At 37.3% G+C, this 12,073-nt stretch overlaps 1 pseudogene across 1 annotated transcript in view; it reads left to right on the top strand.

Annotated features, from left to right (window-relative positions):
• The first annotated feature begins 5,069 nt into the window (after positions 1-5,069).
• The window catches only part of LOC309845047 (ATP synthase membrane subunit K, mitochondrial pseudogene), an 11,108-nt pseudogene continuing 4,104 nt past the window's right edge, over positions 5,070-12,073 (top strand). Inside the window, exon 1 of the transcript XR_014316541.1 lies at positions 5,070-5,136. The product of XR_014316541.1 is annotated as an ATP synthase membrane subunit K, mitochondrial pseudogene (transcript). The remainder of the gene's footprint in view (positions 5,137-12,073) is intronic.

Genomic DNA, 12,073 nt, shown 5'->3' with positions numbered 1-12,073 from the left:
AAAAAAAAAAAAAGAAGTCCCTTTAAAAATTCTTGTAAGGCCTGTTTATTAGGGGTAAACTGCTTTATGTTTTGCTTATCTGGAAAACTCTCTTTCCTCCCATTCTGAATGATAACCCTGTCAAGCAGAGTTTTCCTTGGTTAGAAGCTTCTTCCTTTCAGCATTTTGAATATGTCATGCCACTCCCTTCTGAGTTCCAAAGTTTCTATTAAGAAATCTGTTGATAGCCTTATGAGGGTTCTCTTATATATAACAATTGGTTTTTCTTGCTGTTTTTAAGATTCACTCTTTATCATTAATTTTTGACATTTTAATTATAATGTGTCTAGGTGTGGATCTCTTTGGGTTCCTCTTATTTGGGACTCTCTGGACTTCCTGAATATGGATATTTGCTTCCTTCTCTAGGTTAAGGATGCTCTCAAACATTATTTCTTCGAGTAAGTTTTTTGACCCTTTCTCTATCTTTTCTCCTTCTGGGACACCTAATGTGGATATTATTCCACTAAGGTTGTCTCACTGGTCCTTTAAGTTATCTTCATTTTTAAAAATTCTCTTTTCTTTTTGTCGTTCTGTCTGGGTGAGTTCCATTGCTTTGTTTTCCAGCTCACTGATCTGTTCTACTGCTTTATCTAGTCTGCGTTGAACCTCATTAATGTATTTTTTTCAATTCAGTTATATTCTTCAGCTCTCTGCCTTAAGTTCGGTCTTTTATTATATTTTCCATCTCTTTGTTAAAGTTCTCACAGTGTTCATACATTCTTCTCCCAGATTCAAGAAGCATCTTTATGGTCATTACTTGAAATTCTTTATCAGGTAGATTACTTACATTTTTCCATGAAGGTCTTTTTCCAGGGCTCTGTGTAAGTTCTCCCATTTGGAATACATTCCTCTGTATCCTCATTTTATTTGATTCTCTGTGTGTGTTTTTATGTATTAGGTAAAGCAACTACCTCTCTCAGTCTTGAAGGAGTGGCCTTGGGTAGGTGATAAACCTGGTTCAATCATGACTTAGCTCTCAGTTCTCTCTTAAACCTTTGTGATTGTCTAAATTGTCTTTTTTGTTCTTGACATGTCCCATTGTTGAGGGCTCCAAGATCTGTCAGTGTTCCATGGAGAGAAATCTCATTTAGCATCTATTTTAGGCTGGCAGTGGGAGAATACTATGACCACTTGTGTTTCCAGCCCTAACCAGGAAGAGACACGGTGTTACAACTGCCTGAACTTGCCAACTTTAGCTAGTGAGCAGGAGAATGCCATGACCATTTGTACTTGCCTGATCCAGCCAGAAAGCTGGGCGTGCTGCAACCATCCATACTCTCTGGCTTCAGCAAGGTGGCAGGAAAATGCCGCAACTTTTTGCTCCACCTATCTCAGCGAGGTGGTGGGATGGTGCCATGTATAGTCATGCGCATCTGTGCTCACAGTCTATAGCTTGTCTTCTCACTCTTTTGCAGAGAAGAAGCTTTTAATTTTAATAAAGTCCAGTTTATCATTCTTTCTTTCATGGTTCATGCCTTTATGTGTACTAAAAAGTCACTGCCATACCCATAGTCAAGATTTTATTCAATATTATCTTATAGAAGTTTTATAGTTTTACATTTTACATTTAGTTCTGTGATCCATGTTGAGTTAATTTTGGGGAGGGGTATTAGGGTATGTCTCTAGATTCATCTTTTTGCATTTGGATATTTACTTGTTTCGCTACCGTTTTTTGAAACAACTATCTTTGCCCTATTGTATTGTTTCTGCTCCTTTGTCAAAGATAAGTTGACTATATTGATATGGGTCTATTTCTGGATGTTCTATTCTGTTCTATTGATCTATTTGTCTATTTCTTTACCAATCCTACATTGTTTTGACTACTGTAGATTTGTAGTAAGACCCAGAAGTTGGATAGTGTCTAGCTTTGAACTTTGTGTTTCTCCTTTATCATTATATCTGCCATTCAGGGTGAAACAATCTCTCTTTACAAAACTTATCATTATCTAGATGGCCAAATTAATCAAGGATAATGTAAATTAATAAAGCTACTGGCCTAGCACCCTTATGAACACAGGTGCAAAATTCCTCAATAAATACCATCAATTAATTAAGTAATGTACAAAAATATAACATAACCAATTTAATTTCAATTCAAACTATGTAAATCTGGTTTAATACTGGAAAATTTTTTAAAATGTGAGTCTCTAACAGATTAGAAAATAAAATCATATGATATCTCAAACTCCATCAGCAACTTCACAATCTATTAAACTTAACATATGGCAGAGCATAAAATAACCATTACAGATTGGTGGCAAAAGGATGTCTACTCACAAAATTCTACAGTGATAACTGTGTGTATATGTATAAGTGTGTTGTACATGATAAACCAATTGCCTTTATCTTCATTACACACTAACAAAAGATTAGTGTTCATATGATATAAAAACTAAAATTAATAAATAATTATGTAGAAAAGTGGGAAAAATATGAATAGGCATTTCATATTGAGAAAAAAGAGTGGTAAACCAACATATGAAAAGATGTCCAACTTCATTATTGATAAGTAATAAATGAAAATCCAAAGTATAATGAGACACTATTCTATAATGATTGAACTGGAAACATGAAGAATTTTGATGATCCTGGAGGTGACAAAGATGTAAAGCAAAAAATGTCTCAGCCACCGCTGGTAAAAATGCAAATTGGTACATTCACTTTGGGAAACTTTGGTAGCACCTGTAAAAACAAACATGCACATAATGCATGACGTGGTAATTTTACTCTTAAGGATGCACTTGGAAGGACAGTATGAGAAGCTGGACCGTAATCTTTCCTTCAGCATCAGGGATAGGGAGATTCTGACTCTGACTCAAATCCCTTGCAAAACTAACACAAGGAATATATAAAAGCGTACAAAGTCTAAGGTAAATGATAGTGAGGTTGCTATGTACTGAGCCAAGCACATGATCATCAAGAATGTTCACTGCATGACTGACACGCAGTTGCACAAAAGGATGGAAACTAGTAACACTATGCCTTAGGGGGTTACATGACTATCAGGGTATAAAAGCTGATGGAAATCTAAATCTGATGACAAACATTACCTCAGATGGTTCACAAACATTCAGCCTCATCTTCTCTGACTATGTGTTCCCTTAATACAAAGTGTCAGTGGCATGGAAAGCAACTTCTAGAAGTCAAGTGACCCCTGCTATGCTGTTGTTATATATGTTTTACTGACTACTCTTATCCTTTCTAAAAGCTACATACATTTGCCTCAGGATGAAACCTACTGGGTTTCGTAGTCTGTTTATCAATTCAAATCCAAGACTATTGCTGCTCTTCAAGCAAAATGAGAGTTAACATTCTACAGAGACTGTTATGTACACCAAGAAAAAGTTATAAGAATGTGTTTAGTTTCATTATTTACAATATTGAAATAAAAATGGAAACAATCAAATGTTCATCAATAGTTGAAAGAATAAATTATAGTATATGCATGTCTTGGATACTATACAGTAGTGAAAATGAATAAACTATGTATCAAAATTGATGAACCTGAATTAACAGATTAGAAATTTTTAATGTACATAACATTAAAGAAGCAAGGCACAAAGGTATGCCAAATGTAAGAATCTATTCATAGTAAGTCCAAAATCAAGCCAAGCTAAATGATTTTTTGTTTGTGAACGTAATTATTGATGGTGTCTTTGGTTGGGTTCACAAGGAAACAGCCTTTGAGGAGAATATGTGCAGAAAATTTACTATAACGTGATTCAGAAATGAAACCTATAAAGGTGTAATTATGATTGGGATTGGGGAGAAGAAGTTGAACTGTGATTCAGGAAAAAAGCAAAGTCAAGTTTATAGGAAGCTCTAGAGTTGGTGGCAATGCTAAGTGGACCTGAAAGTGGGCTATGCCTTTGTGGCCCACATGGAATGGTTTGGACTTTGGATACAGGTTTTCCTTCAGGTGAAATATTATGTAAGACAGCTTCCTTCAGCCAACAGTGTTACTACCTGGAGGTACCAGCCGTTAATATTCCCCACAGCTTAAGGAATTAGTGCCTAAGTCTTAAGAGGGATCTGGCAGACACATCAGAGAATTCATCAAACTAAAGGCTACCCCTTGTACTATCCCTTTTACTACTCAGAGACATATGCTTTGTGTAGTGAGTTCACTCCATTTGGAAACCCTACCTCTAGGATTCTGTTGCTTTTTTTGCTGGGTAAACTTAAGACAGCTGCTAGTGGGATGAAGGATAGGGTGCATGACTGAAAACAGTCCCAAGGCTACAACAATTCTTTCTTCTTTCTTCCCTACTGCATATTCTAGGTACTCCTAATTCTCAGCCATTACTGCTACTGGTTTAGGTGGTATGCATGGTGAAGTTAGACTGTGGCAGCTGCACTTGTGCATTTGCCATAAAAATTAGACAGGAAAGTGTAAGAAGGATCTCTTAGGGGATCAACTGGGTGCCCATGTGCGTTTGTTCTCTGCGACTGTTGTGTAAGAGAAGTCTTATATCCATGTACTGGAGATACCATATCATATGATGGTTGTTGACAAAGAAGATATACCACATTCTGTAGGTTGGAGCCCCTCTTTGTAAGTATCATATATAAGACAATACCTAACTGCCTCTACAAACATAGTACCACCACTCTATCAGGTTGGCTATATACAAAGGAGGATTGGATCACATGGTTATAGGTTCACTGTTGACATTCTTTAATGTTAAGTGTATCCCTTAGTCCAAGGAGATATTATGAAAAATCACATGTTAGTGCCTCAAATACCCTGTGAGGCCTTATATAACAGGAATTGACACTTAGAAAAGACAAACCTATAACCAGAATGTATGTCGATTCCAATCTAAATAAACTTTGCCCTTTTCCGGGTATAGAGATGTTCCAAGTTAATCACTTGCCACAAAGGTATTGATTTCCTGAGGAAAGGTACCATACGAAGGTCTCAGTACTAGAAATTGTTACTTTCAATGGATTGGACATTATAAGCACATGGAACTAGATCAGCCTTTGTGACTGTGATACTATGCTGTTGACCCAAGTTCTTTCTCCATGGTTACTCCATGCCTGAGCCTGCACCAAGGAATATCGATGATGATGATGGCTGGCTAACATCAACTGGCAAGTAACTTCGTTTACTTCATTGTTTAGTCCTCTTATGTATAGATACTTACTGGAAGGCGTTAACATATAATATTAAAATCTTTACACTTTGTATACATTCCCATAGCTCCATCTACAGGTTTCTTTCCTAGTCCTCCGTGTTACAAAATTTTTCAATTTTTTCTCCTTCTAGGGTACTGACCAACCAGCCAAGTCATTTGCCTCTGCTCATAAGAACACAAATGTTTTTTTTTTTTTTTATCTCAGGTTACTCCTCTTTTAACATGACAAAACTGGGTTACCCAATTCTCTAACCAAAGCTCTGCTCAGTGGTGATTTCTGATCAGCATCATCTTTCAGTCCACCTGTGAGTAGGGCTGAAATTGAACAGCAATCCCTTTTTAGTTTGCACACACATTTATGAACCAAGCTTAGCCTTTTCTCCTCTATCAGCTGGTAATAAGAAAACCCTTCCCCGATGCTGTCATAGATTTGAACTGAAAAAAGAAGCACTTGTATAAAGACGATGATGATATGGGTGTCTGGGCTCATTCAGCTTACTTGTATCCTTTCGTCACAATTAGAGGTGTTTGTGCACACCTCTAATTATATCCCTTCCAACTTATAATGGATTGCTACTAAGTCCTAAGATCCCTCTTAAGACTTAGGCTACTGGCCCTGATGACTGTGTGGGTCTGAGAGAACCCCAGCTGATGCCAGGCAGTTCAGACTGCATGATCACTTGAAACCCTATGGTTAAGTGCTTCTGCTCTACTAGAACCCACTAGCATCCCAGAAGATGTTTTTTATATGGTTTATCACTTTTTGATACAGATGGTATATTGTTGCTCCAGACCTTGCAGTCTACACATTGTAATTCTCCTGTTGGAGCTTCCCATAAAGTCCACATGGAAATTTCCCCCACCACAGATACTTCCAATAATACAAAAGTCATATGGTTCAAGAAGCAGGGATGCTTGCACCACAGCCTGGATATACTGTACAATAATTTCCTCCTCTGGATTCCTCTTTCTTCCTCTGGACACTCAAAGAAGGCAACCCTCTGTATACTGGTTGGAACAATATACCTGAGTATGAAATTTTAACCTAGAGAAGCCTATCAAGCATCATGCTACCTTCTTAGCAATGAAAATTGCAAAATATAATAGTGTGTCTTTTATCAGAGGAGATGTCCTGCCAAGCCCCACAACATGGACCCTAAAGATCTCATTGATGTGTTGGATCCCTTTATAGGGTTTGTCCCCCACCCTTTGGAGCATTTCCTGATCATCACCCTCTCACCATTTCCTGATCATTAGGTCTAATATGACACTCTGTTAAGCTCTGGAGAATGTAGAGATAGTTCAGAACTGTTTAGGATAATTTACAGCAGAGGATGAAAGTGTTAACAAAGCCTTGGGAGAAATACTATAAATGTATCTATCCTGTTACAGGGTGAATTGTGTGCCCCCAAAAGCTACATATTGAAGTCCTAACCTCCAAAGTGACTATATTTGTTGATAGACCCTTTAAAGAAGTTATTAAAGTTAAATTGAGGTGACAAGGATGGGGCTATAATCAAATAGTTCCGATGTCCATATAAGAAGAGAAGAGACACAAGAAGAGGAAGGCACACAGAGGGAAAACCATGAGAACACAGTAAGAAGGTAGCTCCCTGCAAGCTAGTAAGAAAGGTGTCACTAGAAATTGACCCTGCTGGTATCCTGACCTTGGACTTCCAGCCTCTACAACTGTGAGAAAATAAATTTCCACTGTTTAAGCTACCTAGTCCATGGTATTTTGTTAGAACAGCCCAAAATGACCAATACAGGCACTACTGTCCATCTCACATAAATGCAAACTGTTTCTGATTCTCTTTCCTGAAGGTGATGGAAAAGAATATATTAACCAAATTAGTGACTGCAGACTATTTATTTGAAGCTACATTAATCTATTCTAGAAAAACATACCACATACTGCAGCAGAGCAGCTGCACTTGTGCTACAAAATACCACATGCAGCACAGCAGGTGCAACAAAATTTACAGCCATCTTCACTATCTGCCACCATCTGATTATTGGAGGAGTTAGACCACCACACCTCTAGGTCTTGATAGGTAGCACAAATCTTTGCCAGTCCCCCAAGAATGCAATATGATTTTCACATACTATTTTGGTGTGGGGAGGGGTGTATAAAAGCTTCCACCTGGCCTTTCTACTATAACAGCCCCCACTCCATACATAAGCCAAGGACCCAATGTTAGGGTTCTGACGACTACCCAGTTACACATTTGGAGTTATACATTTGGATAATTAGGAAATAAACATAGAATGGGCTCAGATATCAATTAGACCCATTATGAGTCAGACATACACCAGGACTCTATTTTTATCTGACCTACACATTTGCTCATTCCAGAGGGGATGCTTACAATGGTCCAGATCCTTGGAAATCAAGGTATCTTCAGACTCTGTGTCCAACAGTTCTCAAAATATCTCATCTTCTCATTTCCCCAGTGTACAATGGCCTAAATAATGGTGCTAGATCTCTTGTGGAAGAAGTGAATCATTTCTATACACATCCACCACAGGGTCACAGATGTCTTCCTCAAGAGATCCAGCTTCTTCAGTCACTGATTCCAGATTTGAGATCTGGATCAAGTTTGGAAATTCGCAAGAGATTGTGCCTTTTTATTAAGGCAACATTTCCTTGATTTCCTTTAGTTATATAAACTTAGTATTATGATTGTTGGCTGTTCATCAACCTCGCCCCTAGGAACACTGTGCTCTGGTTCTGGATGCTACTCCAACCTTGCTACACATTACAATTATTGTCCCCAGCTTCCTTTGGTGGTTAAATATCTATCATCTCCACTGTTGTCAGGAAGCCCAGTTCTGTAACATAATCTTCACTATCCTCCCTGGGCTCTAGAGACCATCCACCAAGACTTTCAATAATTCTATTACTCCTTCCATAAGCATATTTTTATTGCTTTAGCAATAGGTTGTTGTTTAAGTTCTTCCTTGGAATATAGTTGGCTGGTGGGTTTTCAGATTTACTTAAGTCTACCCCTTCTGACATGCCCCTTTTCATAAGCCTTTTGACTCTTTCCTCTACCATCTCCCATAGAACTCTGGCATTTCTACTTCACTTAGTGTAGGTCATTACTTATTCCAGGCTTCCAAAAGAGTTCTACTTTCTCTCTAGAGCTTTCTTCTTGAATTATAAAAGAAGAATTGCATTAGAAAATTATTTAAAATGACAAGTAAATCTTTTAAAAAAATTAACATACAATGGATTATTTGTGTCAGGGGTACAGGTCTGTGAATTATCAGTGACAAATGAAACTTTATTCAAGACTACTGCAATGGGGAGTGGTGCCTGGGTGGCTCAGTGGGTTAAAGCTCTGCCTTCAGCTCTGGTCATGATCCCAGGGTCCTGGGATCAAGCCCTGCACTGGGATCTCTGTTCAGCGGGAAGCCTGCGTCTCCCTCTTCTAATCCTCCTGCTTGTGTTCCCTCTTTTGCTGTGTCTCTCTCTGTCAAATAAATAAATAAAATCTTAAAAAAAAAAAAAAAGACTACCGCAATATGGAAGAGAGATTGAACTCAACCTCTTTTCCACTGTAACAAAAGGAGAATTTCTAGCCACTGGAGTGAAACAGTAGAAAGCAGCAAAGAGCACTAGAAGGGAGGTTGTCCATGTGATTAGGCTAGCTAATTGGTACTTTTCGAAGTTAGACTCCTACTCTCCCACAAACACTGGGAGATAGGGACACAAGCTTTCTTGCTGATTACATTTCAAAAAGATGGCTCCCAGAGCCTTGAGAAAGACAGTCCTCCACTGTAAAAGTGGCAAAGGGCTGGATAAAGATTTATATCCCAAAGGGGCAGAGAAAGAATTTGCAACTGCAAGTTTTCTAAGGTAAATGCTGTAAGAAAAGTAAGGGGCCTATGGCCAGGTAGAAACCTATCTAACAGTTAGTCAAGCTGAAGGGAATGTTAATTTTATCTTGGTTACTACCCTTTTTCAAGCTTTTATTTAAATTCCAGTTAGCTAACACTCAGGGAATATTCATTCCAGGTGTATATTACAGTTGTTTCAATACCTCCGTATTATACCTGGTGCTCGTCACAAGGGCATACCTTATTGCCCATCACCTATTTCACCCATTCCCCCACCCAGTTCCTCTCTGGTAACCGTCAGTTTATGTTCTCCATAGTTAGGAGTCTGTTTCTTGGTTTAACTCGCTCTCTTTTTTTTCTCTTTGCTCATTTGCTTTGTTTCTTAAATTCCACGTATATCATTTGGTATTTGTCTTTCTTTGACTTATTTTGCTTTGTATTATACTCTCTAGTTCCATCCACATTGTTGCTAAAGGCAAGATTTCATTCTTCTTCATGGCTGAGTAACAGTCCACTATATATACGTGTGTGTGTGTGTGTGTGTGTGTGTGTGTGTGTGTGTGTGCATGTGTGTGTGTGTGTGTATATACACCCTGCTTCTTTATCCATTCATCAGTGGACACTGGGCTGTTTTCATAATCTGGCTATTGTAAGTAATGTTGCTATAAACACTGGGGTGTGTGTATCCCTTTGTATTCTTTGGGTAAATTCCCAGAAGTGCAATTGCTGGATCAAAAGGTAGTTCTATTTTTAACTTTTTCAGGAAACTCCATACTGTCTTCCAGAGTGGTAGTACATGTTTGCACTCCCACTAACAATGCAGGAGAGTTTCCCTTTCTCCATATCCTCAGCAACAACTGTTGTTTCTTGTGTTGTTGATTTTAACCATTCTGGTAAGTGTGAGGTGATATCTCATGGTGGCCTTAATTTGTACTTCCCTGGTGATCAGTGAAAGCATCTTTTCCTGATCTGTTGGCTCTTGTACCCACAATCTCTTCTCAACAAAATAATCTTACTGATCACATTGTTCCTCTGCTCAAACCCTCCTGGAATCTTTTTACTCTAGATTCCCAGTTGACTGGCTTCCTCACTTTTTACTTTTTGATTATAAGACAACAATTATTCCTTCCCCCCGCCCTCACACTTCACACTCTCACATCCACAACTGCCTTTTCCTTGATCTACTTTCTCCTTTCTTTTAAAATATGATATAATTTACACAGTATGTTATTGTCTACTGTTTGTCTCAGCTCATTGGAATATTAGCTGCATGAGGATAGTAGTCCTTGTTTTGTTTTCTTTTTTTTTCTTGTTTTGTTTTCTAACATACCTTGTGTACTGAGGACAGTGCCTAGCACATGCTATTTACTAAATAAATATATTTTGGATGAATAAGCCCTGATCCATGTCTCAGGGGGGGAAAAAAAAAGCTAACATAATTCCTTCAGAAGACAGCATCATTACATTAGCTGTTATCATTCGGGAGTTAAGTATATTTCTATGTAGGAAATTAAATTCAAATAGTAGCAAATGAGTATGCAAGTGGTCCATGTCACTATATCAGCAGTTTATGTTTCGTGTTCTAAGACCAGAGTTACAGAAATGTAGAGATACTTGTCCAAGAGTTTACAAATGATGGCCTAAAGGTAGCTACCTCCTACCCAATAACTGTATGGTTAAATATTTCTGTGGATTTACTTGTTTGTTTTGCTAAATTCTGCTCATTCCACTTTCCCCAAAGGCTAAGCTTAACCTGGCAAAATGAAATATGGTTTTTATTTTCCAATTAACTCATATAAAACTACCTGATGTTTGAAAAACTAGAAAATTGGAGAAGAATTTTCTTGATTGGCTCTTTTATTAAATTGAATGCATTGGCAAATTACTTTATACTTAGCTAAGCTAGGCCTAAGCTAAATACTATTTCCTGTACAATCATGAACAATTAAAATGAGAAACCAAAGATCGCTTTTATTTAAGGATCTAGATTTACATGCTAATTTAACCATTTCAAATTTAGCTCAAATAAAAAAAATAATGTGTAGGGGTTCATACTTCCTGAATGCTTAGATATAAATACAACTTAATTTAATGTACAGACCTTTGCTATTTTGGGGCCAGATCTCTAATTACTTGCATTTTCAGTTTTAAGATATGTATGTGTACTAATGCACACTCAAGGTTTCATCATTACTGTCATTCATTTCACAAGTGTCCTAAGTCATATTTTTAATGCAGGCCTCCAGAGATGAAAAAGCTAGTGCATTAATCCACTGTGCATTGCAATCCTTTCCAAATTCATATCACAGTTTCTCATTTAAGTGACCTTCTTTTTGAAATGACAGAAGGGCAAAGGTTCGTTCCAGGTGATTACAGGCATATAATATTATTTTTGCAGAGCAAAATGATTTTAATTAGAAAGTCATAATGTTATTACATATGACAGTGATAGTTAATAGTATCCCAAGTATAATATGAACTTAAATATTTCTGCATGTTCTGAACATGCAGATGGAATTAAAAATTTAGCGAAACATTTATTTTAGTTCATGTTGTATCTCTCACAAATGCAAACACCAACCAAAAATTATAAACTCTTTTAAACAGCAACCATAATATCTTTAAGATCCTGTGAGTAAATTTTTGCTAAGAGCTGAAAATTATATTAGAGTACTGCATTATCATGAAATTAAAAACTTATAATAGCAAAATGATCAGGAGGCATTTAAGATCCCAAAAGACTGATGTTTATGGCGTGTACATTGAGGTTAGCAGAAATAGAAGTTGTCACAAGGGTACCTCAGCCTGTCTCATCTACTTTCCCTTGGAAATTACATTTCTATCTTCCTTTGGCACTTAAAAATGTTCAAAATGTTCAATGACTTAATTTAATGAATGCAATATTAGAAATGGAATATATTGAAAAAATGTAAAGGAACTCTGCTCGCCTTTTCCAATATGATTAATATTTTATTTTTAAGAAAAGCAAATTAAAGAAAAATCCCCAACCTAAGGTCAACAGTGCCTGTTTAAGGGAACTATCTTATTCT

The sequence above is a fragment of the Mustela nivalis genome, assembly GCF_964662115.1.
Source record: "Mustela nivalis genome assembly, chromosome: 12".
NCBI lineage: Eukaryota > Metazoa > Chordata > Mammalia > Carnivora > Mustelidae > Mustela > Mustela nivalis.
The sequence above is the reverse complement of the archived record's forward strand: the minus strand, read 5'-3'. Positions and strand labels throughout refer to the sequence as shown.